The sequence below is a fragment of the Carassius carassius genome, chromosome 11 (genome assembly GCF_963082965.1).
Source record: "Carassius carassius chromosome 11, fCarCar2.1, whole genome shotgun sequence".
Lineage (NCBI taxonomy): Eukaryota > Metazoa > Chordata > Actinopteri > Cypriniformes > Cyprinidae > Carassius > Carassius carassius.
The window spans coordinates 13,608,584-13,620,673 of NC_081765.1; positions in this window are offsets into that span (position 1 = coordinate 13,608,584).

Genomic DNA, 12,090 nt, shown 5'->3' on the forward strand with positions numbered 1-12,090 from the left:
CCAACCAGGGACATCTGAATTATTCACAGTCCGTTAGGTTTCAGAAGTTCTCCAAGAAATTCTTCCCGAACCCAGAGACATGAAAATGTCACAAAAATGAAGGAATGTAAGAATGCCTTATAAAGTAAAAAAAATTTAAATAAATAATAAACAAAACTGTTATGACTTTTTTTCAAGCTATATTTACCTAATTATGCTCATTGTAAAGAGGCTAAACAATTCCCAGTCTTCCTTTAATATTTCCTCCTTTGATGAGCGGGCAAAAGATGTGACACAGAGAACCAGAAGAAACAGAACAGAGGGTAAACAGATCAACACTGCAATTACTGGGGCTCCCGCAGGACGTCTCGCTAAGAAGGTTTTTAAAAGAATTAGAAAGTTCAACCCCCTGCTGTGGAGCAATGACACATCTGTGGAGAAATGAGTTCTTGCAGGGAAACCGTTCCTTTTTTTTCAGGGGAGAATAAAGATGAGTACTGAGCGTTGGTTATTCCCACAGGAATATTGGTCTGTGTTTTGTTGTTAAGCCATTAGTGCATGATGGGAAAAGGACTTTTTGATTGGCCTATTGGTGTAGGTATTGGCTCCTAAAACACAGAAAGTGAGGACACTCAAAGAATTGAGGAAAATAATCACTGTGTGGTACAGCGCAGCATGCGCAGCTCCCAAGAACCGTTGCCCTCTGATCTGCTTGTTGATATGTGGAGATGGGGGTTTTAATCAATTAAATGTTCATTGTGTTGAAGCAAAACATTTGGGGGATTAGAGAAGTTTTGTTATTGACTGTCTTAGCAACCCAAACATAGAGTGTATTGTGTTGTTTAAGAGATGTCTTAAATTGGCCGCAAAAGATCTTTATAGGCCATGGAATGATGCGGTCTGTTTTGATCATAGTCACATCATTAGTAAAATTGTTCGCTGCAGTGTAGTATTTAGCGGTTATTTATGACATGCAAACTCTCTTTGAAAACAGCACAATAGGAAGTTTTCTCTTTGACTGAAACCTGCAGTTAATTTAGAGCATAATTCCTTAAAAAAAATGAAAAATTCTATTAGCAACTGCAGATGTTGATTCGATAAATATGTAGATGCAATTTTATTGTTGCTGATGGATCAAATATTTATAAATACATTTTTGAATATTTGTGTTCTGTATTTAATCACAATGAACTCAATGAATTGTGTGCCACAATGTAGGACTGCACTAGTTATTAAGGAACCTGGCAAACTGGAAGTTAGGACATGATATCTGATGCTCCCCCTACTGGCCCTATTCTTCTCCTATTGAAATAGAGGAGATGTTCGGTTTGTGTATCACAAACAATTTCCACTGGTACTGATATTAAGAGATTCCTGCCATCAGGTACTTGCCCAGCTGCTGAGTTGGCTAAGCAATGGCTATTGAAAAACAGCAGAGCGTTGCTTGTTTTCTTTACCGCTTGGGTTACTGCTCACTATCACTAATTGAGCAGAATTGCACCTGCTTGCTTGCTTTTCTTGGTATTGTGAAGATGTTTGGGTTACTGCAGCAGATGATATGACTATAAAGGTATGTGAAGCAGGAGAATGTATTAGAGATAAGAAAGCCGTTCGCTGTTTGACAGAAATATGCTCGGATGGGATGGCTGTATGCCGCAATTTAGTAGCATACTGAAAAACTGCCATTCTTGGAAGCACAGTAGGGTAAAAAGTCTGAGACTACCAGTGAAAATGCTCCTAGTTTGCATTTTTTTCATATAATATGTACACTCTTAAAAATGCTGGGTTATTTCAACCCATCTTTTGGGTTAAAAGTTGAATGTATAAATTTAACCCAACGGTTGGGTTAGTCCATATTTTAGCCAAAGTTGGGTTGAAATAACCCAGCATTTTAAGAGTGTACAGTACATATGCGGTAACAAGGAACAGTGCTTGTTATTATCAGTATTGACAGCAGTTGTACTGATAAATATTTTGCAGAAACCATTTTTCTGTGATGAATAGAAAGTTCAAAAGAACAGCGTTTATTTGAAATCTTTACAGAAACATTATAAACTGTCTTTACTGTCACTTTTGATCAGTTTAATATTGAGAATTTTATTGCATTTTTTAAATCCTATATTTTCAATGTGGTCTTTGACTTTTGAACCCCATGTTGTATACATATAATATACAGAAAAACTGTGTACAATGTTTGTGGTATGGAGTCGTCACAGGGGATTTCCTCTTGCTGAGGCACATACCTCTTATTCTGCACCGATCCGTGCTTCTGTTATTCATTTGTGAGCAAACTATTTACCCAGTGAAGAATTCCAAAATGAATTCTGCATGCTGGTGGTTTCTGATCTACAGAGAGAGAGAGAGAGAGAGAGAGAGAGAGGAGAGAAATGAGACAATGGCAGACAGAGAGTATAAAACTGAGGGAGACGTTTCACTTATGATTTTTGGTCATTAAGATGATGGCGAAGATAACAGAAGAGCAAGTTATTCAGAGGTCATTCGGACATGGACATGGTGAATGTTTCTGACCTTGCTAGATGTCTCCATCAAGTGTATGAGTAAACCTCCCACGATGCACTGCACTACTAAATCTGTCTGAGAGGACTTGAAAGGTTCTGAATCAAACACCAGCAAATGAAGAGCCTATTTGTGAATTAAACAGCAACTTCTGGTCTACTTTATTTTCAAAAACCACTCAAAGCACCCTGACATCACATATAACTATATATAAAAGAAAATAAAACAACACTGAATGGCAGATGAAGGCATTCCTTCTACAATAGAAAAACTGCACTCTGGGACACCAAAATAATCTATGATCCCTTTTATCCCTCTGCATATCCAGTTCTTCCAGCTTTTCTCTTGGAATGTACAATAAATCCCTATTCGCTTAGACCACCGGTTTTCAGAAGAGTATCTTCCCACTTCAGCCAAGCAAACTAATTCCATACGGCTGTCTGACAGGTGCTACTGCTCTGCCACCAACTAACAACTGCATCCTCTATGTACTTTATAGTCTCATTCATTGTATGTACTGCACGGATTGGAAAACACATTATTCTTTATAGATCATGTTTATTGTTCTGTTTGCTACAGTACACTTCAGGGCTCTGTATGATCACTGCAGTTTATGTATAACATGTGTACAGTATAGATTTTGGATAGAGTATTGATTTGAACCAAAATCTGTATTTAACTAGTTAAAATATATTAACATTTTTAAGGGACAACACAATTTTTTCATCTTTTTTAAATCAACTTTTTCCCTCACTTTGTGTTGCGACAATCATTTTAAAAGTGTCCCTGTGGCTCAGTGGTAGAGCATTGCATTGCAAAAGGCAGTGGGTTCAAATCCTAGGGAATACACACACTGGTAAAAAAAAAAAAAATGGTATAGCCTGAATGCACTGTTAGTTGCTTTGGATAAAAGTGTCTGCTAAAATGCATATATGAAATGTAAAAGTACACATACTGAGTAAATAAATAAATCAAATGTTGACTGTGCTTCATGTGGTGACATTTAAATAATAAAAAAAATCTATCTATCTATCTATCTATCTATCTATCTATCTATCTATCTATCTATCTATCTATCTATCTATCTATCTATCTATCTATCTATCTATCTATCTATCTATCTATCTATCTATCTATCTATCTATCTATCTATATGTAAGACCACTGAATCAGCCTACATAGGTAACACCAGCAAAACTAAACTTAGGTGTTAGTTCAAACAGATAGCTAATATTTAATATTTAAAGGTAATATTTGCCAGTTAACACTTTACATTAGTTTCTCAATTAATTTGAGAATAAATAGTATTATGTACATGCATAATAATTTTTACAGAATTGTCAAAAAATTGTTTAAAACCGTTTTAATGGGCTTTAGTGAATCACACCGCTAAACATATAAACTTTCCCAAAGTCCCTTGTTAAAATGAAGTGTACTTACTTTTATTGAATGTGCACTTAGTGTACTTCAAACCTTAAAAGTATATTTAAAAAAACTGCCCTTGCACATAATACAATGTTAATTTTAAAAAAGGTCAATTAACTGTACTTGAAGAAAGTGCACTTTCATGACTGTTTCTTAAGTGCACTTTTAAAAAGTGAACTTTGTAATAATGTCAAATTTAAAAGTATCATAATCATAATCTTGTCATGCTTTAAAGTACACTTTTGATGTTTTGATATATTGACTAATTACAGCACATGACATACTTGTTTATTATTTTAACTTTAGTGTTACTTGATATCACATTTAAAGTTAATATATTTTAAATGTTAAAGTGCAACTTAATCTTTGCAAATGTGTAATTATAAATATATTTAATTACGTGGCATACACGTTTTAATAGCAGAATAGTTTCACTTTCAGGAATTATGAAATTACATGTAAAGTGGCTCAACTGCATGTAAAATAAATTAATCTATAGTACATTCTCATTTAATTAGCATATAAGTAACATGGAATTAATTTCCCAAAAATATTACTCACTTAAGTATTTTAAAGTATATTATTTCGGTAGCAGGCCTACTTGTTTTACAGTAACAGAATTCAAAAGTGGAACCTCTTTTTCATGCAACTTCTTATAGCTATCTATCGCCCTGTTCTTAGGTCATACACTATATTCACAGTTGTCTTTAATTTGGTTGCACTTATCTTGCTGTTACTGATGATCTAAATTACACTGTATTGTCTTTCAACAGTGTATTTCAGTGGCACAAAATTATCCAGAGTTTCCTGTGAAGCATGCAGCCATTAAATGAGACAAATAGCTCCATCTTGTGTGAAGTGGCAGGCAGCGTTTTACGGAGAGAGATCGTTTGTGTGTGAGTGTGTGTGTGTGTGTGTGTGTGTGAGAGAGAGTGTGTGTGTGTGTCCAGAGGTTTGCATAATCCTTTGAGACCTATGCCAGCAAACCACAAATCCATAAACACTTCATTGCAGGTCCATTTTGGAAACAGCTAGGCGGATCTAACTGAGGACAGGGACTCAATTTCCATCAGGAGATTTCAGTGCGAAGAGCAAACAAACAACATTGTTTACTGACACAGACTTGCATGCTGGGTCACTTTACGTTTAAGTCCGTCCAAAAAGAGACAAAGATGGTAACTATGAGTAAGCTTTGTTCCGGAGATATTATCAGCACTTAAAATCCTGACATTGAAAGGTTAACAACCCAGTGAGAGCAATAAACTCCATTTATCCACAAAAAGAAATGGTGCAGGTAATTGTGTTATTTACCGAGAAGAGTTGTTGCCATTAGGGGAGATGAGGCTGTTACAGACCTCCTCGAAAAGGCTGAACTTCCATGCCCTGTAGCAAGACGTATAAATATCCGTCTCTGTAAACGACCTTCAGCATTTTACAAGATTTAGCAGTAATTTATTACAATTAAAAACAGTATTCAGAATCTTACTGCGAAATAATCCGGATTAGGGATTTTTTTTTCGTGGTACCACAATTTATAACTGCATTATGTTGTGTCACAGAGCTACCCTCTGCTCTTGTGACCCCTTGTAAGCCCTTTCAACAAACACATGTACACACATTTGGTTTGTAAAAGACTGCGAACCTGATACAAGGTTCTTGTGTTTTTATATTGAAGTTTTTTTTGCCTCTTTTTGAATTTTTCATGCCTTGGCACCTGTGAGCACCCTGCATTTTGCTGGCTTGGGAGAACCTAAAATAAATACTTTAATGGCATTTAACGACCTCCATGCGTTATTCTGAAGAACAGTGAATGGTCCTTGTGACAAGTGGTGTCAGAAGTGGGATCGTTATGCCACCCAAGACCAGACAAGACCGGGTGGCGGTCACAGAGGCGCAGTTGGGAATGGATCAGGAGCCGCCCAGTTCTACGGAGGTACAAGAAACAGTGGCTGCCAGTAGGAGTGATGCAGTAACTACTCTTGCAGCGGGTCCGGCAGAGGGAATTGTCTCAGAGCTGGCCGGCCTGGTTAATGTTCTCCTGCAGTCCCAAGCCGCCCGTGATGATCGAATGGAGCAAGTAATGGTGAAGCAGGACCAGCGTTGGCGAAATATGCAGCACCAATTTCAGCAAATACAACATCAGGTGATCCAGATCCAGGCTGAAGGGGACCAAAGGGAAGGTCAGGCTGCGTCTACAGCGGCAAGCCCAGTGCCAACCGGAGAAGGTATGTCATCAGGAAGCATCGAGCCAAGATTACATCCCTTGACAAGAGATGATGACATCGAGCAGTTCTTGACAACATTTGAAAGGATGGCCACTGCGTGCAGATGGCCTCAAGCCAATTGGGCAATCAGACTTGTTCCCCTGTTAACGGGTAAGGCACGTGGTGCCTATGTCGCCATGGATGGTAATGATGCGGAGGACTATGATCAAGTTAAGGAGGCGATACTTAAACAGTATCAGATAAATGCAGAGATCTACCGGCAAAGGTTTCGCTCATCAGAGATTCTGCCAGACGAGAACCCCCGTGAGCTTTATGTGCGATTGAAGGATCTCTTCTCAAAATGGGTGAAGCCAGAGAAGTGTACTATTCAGCAATTGTCCGAACTTATTATCTTGGAGCAATTTATGCGAATGATAAGCCCTGACATGGCAGTGTGGATTAAGGAGCATGATCCAGCTACAGCAGAAGAAGCAGCCAAGCTTGCAGAGACGTACATGGCCGCACGCCGGGAGGCCCACCACAGCTTTGGAGGTCGAAGTCAAGGATGGCCAAGTAAGTCTGGGGGTGAGGGTGGTCATGGCCAAGGTAAAGTGAGTTTTGTGGGAAAGCAAGGGGATAGAACTAATAAGCAGGAAGTTAGATGTTACTATTGTGGGGAGATGGGACATACAAAGCCCAGTTGTCCATCCAGGAGAGTTAAACATTCTGCTTTCTGTGATGTTCCTTGCCCCTACCTACCACATACTTTGGCCCATGAGTCAGGACAGACATGGCCCACAGACATATTGACGCCAGTACTTGTGAATGGTCAGTCGGCTAAGGCCTTAGTGGATACAGGTAGTACTCAGACTTTAGTACATGACAGCTTGGTTCCTGAAGATGAATATATTACCCAGAATGCCATTAAAGTTTGCTGTGTACATGGAGAGGTTAAGGAGTATCCGATCGCAGAGATTTACCTAACAGTGCAGGGGCAGACTTTTTTCTTGCAGGTGGCCGTAGTGTCTCAGTTGCCTCATGCAGTAGTATTAGGGAGAGATCTTCCCATTCTTTGTGATTTGGTACCCAAAGTTCAGCCTTGTTATGCAGTAACTCGAGCCCAGAGTGCTATAGCCAATTTCAATGAGATGCCTTTTGCTGGTGTTGACTTTCAGGTAGCCGTTGAGAAAAGACGCAAATCTAAAAAGGAAAGGCGTAAACGTAAGTTTGAGGGTAGTGTGAAAGAGCAGGTTGAGGAGCTGCCTTTGCCAGAATGCCCTCTTAGTATAAAAATCCCTGAAGACATAGCTGAAATGCAGAAAAATGATCCTACTGTGCAGGACTGGTTCCAGAAGGTATCTGTGGTAGATGGTGTTAGAAAGGAGGTTGGATCGTGTTTGATGGACGAAAAGTACATTGTGGAAAAAGGTATCCTCTATCAGGTGAAAGGGGAGGTTGAAGCATTGGTAGTTCCGGAATCAATGCGCCATACCGTTATGACTTTGGCGCACTCGGTTCCGTGGTCAGGACACTTAGGCAAGCATAAGACGTTAGCCAGGTTGTCAAGTCGGTTCAGTTGGCCTAAGATGTATACGGATATCACAGAGTTTATTCGTAGTTGTACATAGTGTCAGATGACATCTGGAAGGAGAGTTGCACCTGCACATTTGTTACCATTGCCGGTCATTGACACACCCTTTAGTCGCCTCGGAATGGATATAGTGGGGCCCCTGGAAAGAAGTAAGAATGGAAATCGGTATATTTTAGTAATCTGTGATTATTCCACCAAATACCCGGAAGCTTTTCCCCTTAGAAACATCAAAGCTAGACAAGTAGCTAACTGTCTTGTACAGCTGTTTTCCAGAGTAGGGATTCCTGGCGAAATCTTAACAGATCAGGGTACAAATTTTATGTCCGTGCTGTTAAAACAGGTGTACCAACTGTTGGGAATCAGGGCCATTAAGACCACACCGTACCACCCCCAGACTGACGGCTTGGTTGAACGTTTCAACCAAACCCTCAAAAGCATGCTGCGCAAGTTTGTTTCCAAGTCAGGGTCTGACTGGGACCAATGGTTACCTTATCTGTTGTTTGCTTACAGAGAGGTGCCGCAAGCATCCACAGGTTTCTCCCCATTTGAACTTTTATATGGCCGGCAGGTGAGAGGACCATTGGACCTGCTGAAAGAGCAGTGGGAGGGACCCAAAGATGGTAGGTGCAGTGTGGTCCAGTACGTGGTCCAAATGAGGGAGCATCTGGAAGAGATGACCTCATTAGCCCAGGAGAACATAAAAAGATCCCAGCAAACTCAGAAAGTCTGGTATGATAAGAGGGCAAGGGAGAGATCATTTGAGCCTGGCCAAAAAGTGCTGCTGCTGCTACCCACCAATGAGAACAAGTTGCTAGCTAAGTGGCATGGACCCTACGAGGTTCTGCGGAAAACTGGTAGAGTCACCTACGAGATCTCAATGCCAGAACGGGGTAAGAAAAAGCAAAACTTCCATGTTAATTTGTTGAAAGAATTCCACCACAGGAAAGAGACGGGGGCTGTGCAACTTTTCGTTTGGGTGGTCGGGGAGGAAGAGGAACCCACAGAGCAGTACTTTCCAACCAGCTCCACCCAACAAACTGTGGATATATCCCATCTAGAGCAACCCCAAAGAGACCAGGTAAAGCCGCTGTTGGATCCCAGTCTGTTCCAGGAGAAGCCTGGGTGTACCAATTTGGTACTACATGATGTCATCCTTAAGGAGACAACTCCCGCCCGCCAGAAGAGTTATCGAATTCCTGAACGGCTGGTGACAGTGCTTAAGGATGAACTAGACATGATGCTCTCCATGGGTGTGATTGAACCATCCCTTAGTGAGTGGTGTAGCCCCATTGTTCTAGTCCCCAAGAAAGATGGAACCCTTAGATTTTGCATTGAGTTCCGACAATTGAACAGCCTGTCTAAGGTAGACCCTTATCCAATGCCAAGAATCGATGAATTGGTGGAAAGACTGGGCAGAGCCAAATACCTATCCACTGTGGACTTATGTAAGGGGTACTGGCAGGTCCTTTTAACTGCCAGAGCCAAGGATCTGACAGCTTTTAAAACCCCATTTGGGCTATTCCATTTCAGGGTTATGCCCTTTGGCCTGCAGGGGGCGCCAGCGACTTTCCAACGTTTAATGGACCAGATCCTGCAAGGTACAAGAGAGTTTGCTGCCGCATATCTAGATGACGTGGTCATCTTCAGTGAAACCTGGGAAGAACACTGTCAACATCTGCGGCAAGTCCTGGGGAGGATTAAGGCAGCCGGTCTTACCATTAACCCAAAGAAGTGTACGATAGCCAAGAAAGAGATCAGCTACTTGGGGTTTGTCATTGGAGGAGGAGTCATTCGGCCACAGCAGGAGAAGATAGAGGCCATTCGAAGTTACCAACCCCCCACAACTAAGAAACAGGTGAGATCGTTTCTGGGCTTGTGGGGATGGTATCGCAGGTTTAAACCTAACTTTTCTGCCAGGGCCTCTGTGCTTACAGATCTCACTAGAGCCACAGCACCCAACAAGGTTGTCTGGACGGAGCAGGGTGAGCAAGCTTTCCAGGACTTAAGAGAGGCAGTATGTGGAGACTCTGTTCTGCTTAGCCCGGATTTCCAGAAACCTTTCATCCTGCAGACGGATGCCTCTGGTGTCGGACTGGGGGCGGTGTTACTGCAGGAAGTGGATGGAGAACGCAGGCCAGTGGCATTCTTGAGTCGAAAACTCTTCCCTCAAGAAACACGCTATTCGACAGTGGAGCAGGAGTGCTTGGCCATTAAATGGGCCACTGATTCACTTCGGTACTATCTGCTGGGAAGACCCTTTGTGTTAGAAACCGACCATCGAGCTCTGCAATGGCTGGAACGCATGAAAGATTCTAATGCCCGGATTACGGGATGGTCTCTTTCTCTACAGCCCTACCAGTTCACGGTGAAATACTGCCCGGGAGCTAGGAACAAGGTAGCTGACTTTTTGTCTCGAATTCCAGAGGAGGTACATACTAAACTGGGTTCTTTGACCCCGGTTCATGGAGGGGTGGAGCTTTGACACTGGTGACGACAGTAGTCGTCTGCAGAAGGAGGGAGAAGTGTCACAGAGCTACCCTCTGCTCTTGTGACCCCTTGTTAGCCCTTTCAACAAACACATGTACACACATTTGGTTAGTAAAAGACTCTTTATTTACCTTGAAGTACCAGCAACAGGAGAGATGGATTAGCCACAAAAATGTATACCTACAACTATACTGTTGTGTTTCAGACTGGCCACCTGAGCACTAACTCAGAGGACATTTAAAGTTTGCTACTGCTACAAACTGTTGATTATCGCATGGATCAGCATATATGGGGGCGGCCATCTTGATTTGAGTAAAAGACTGGAATGGACTTTTCTCATGCTTTTTATACCTGTACTGTGTTGCATCATGGGGAATGGGAGATACCAAGTATGGTGGGAAAAGAGGGGGAAGTGGTTTGATGTTATTGATGTTTATTTCCTCTAATTGCTATTGAAGTTTATGTATGGAAGCTTGTACTGTTATTTAAATTTGTGTGGTGAAGGAACTGGTTACTTGATCACATACTATTGTGACTTGGAATGTATTACATGTTTATGGACTTAATTACTTTCCCATGTGATTATTGCTGAGAAATGGTTGTACCCAGGTGTATAAATTCTCACAGAATTGAGTGATCAGGAGGGCTAAGACTGTTGGTAGTGAATGCAGTATCTGCTGAGTACTCTGATTGAAGGAACCGACCTGATACAAGGTTCTTGTGTTTTTATATTGAAGTTTTTTTTTCCTCTTTTTGAATTTTTCATGCCTTGGCACCTGTGAGCACCCTGCATTTTGCTGGCTTGGGAGAACCTAAAATAAATACTTTAATGGCATTTAACGACCTCCATGCGTTATTCTGAAGAACAGTGAATGGTCCTTGTGACATGTTGCATGGTGGGATAATAACAGTTGTATTTCATTTGAATTAAACTAACATTTTCAGGGCCAGTGCAACTGTGTTAACACGGTTGCACTGTTATGTGCAGTAAAATAAATGCAGAAAGTTTAGTGTTTGATTTTATGATTGTACCTTGCTACATTTACAGTATAGTACACATTATAGTAAAAATATCATATCTAATGTATTAAATAATCAGGGGCAGGGCACCCATCATGGGGAACAACAAGGAACACTGTCGCAGAAAACACACACACACACACACACACACACACACACACACACACACACACACACACAATTGAAGTTAAAGTTAATTCTTTTAAATTAAAGTTATTCTTGTCATGCATAGTATTATGGAAATCACACTATTATGAGTAAAGTTTACTGTGATGCACTAGACCTGAACTGTTAAGTCAGTAATTGTAATAAATTTGACAAAAAATGCTGTTAAATTTTGTACTGTGAACTCTCCCATTCCATCATGCACCTCACAGACTCGCAGAATAGAATCTGACAGAGCCTAAGTTGTAATTAGACTGATTACCTCAAGATAAAATCTCCTGCGAGGTTTCAAAGCCTTTATTCACAGCTCAACTTTTATGAGAATGTCTTCCTAAAGCAAGCATCTCTATTTAGATAAAGACCGGTTGCTAGAACAAGGGGGGTGCATGGCGGTATTACGTTACAGTTTTATTCACTGAAGTTATCTGCCACACACATGCACCTGTGTACACATGCACATAAACCATTTCCTGTCTGCACATTCAGACACGTTTTTCTCTATATGCTGATATAAATCCTACAGCAAAATCTCTATTACTGCAACAAATCTTGAATCATAAATTTATTCTTCAGAAGCTTAAATGATGATTTCCACCTCTGTACTTCCCATCATGCTGTGTATCCATCCACAGTGGCAGGCTTTCATTAGTGCCATTTGTGTTTTACTATCAGCAGGCAAAGACAGAACAATTGTCTTATCCT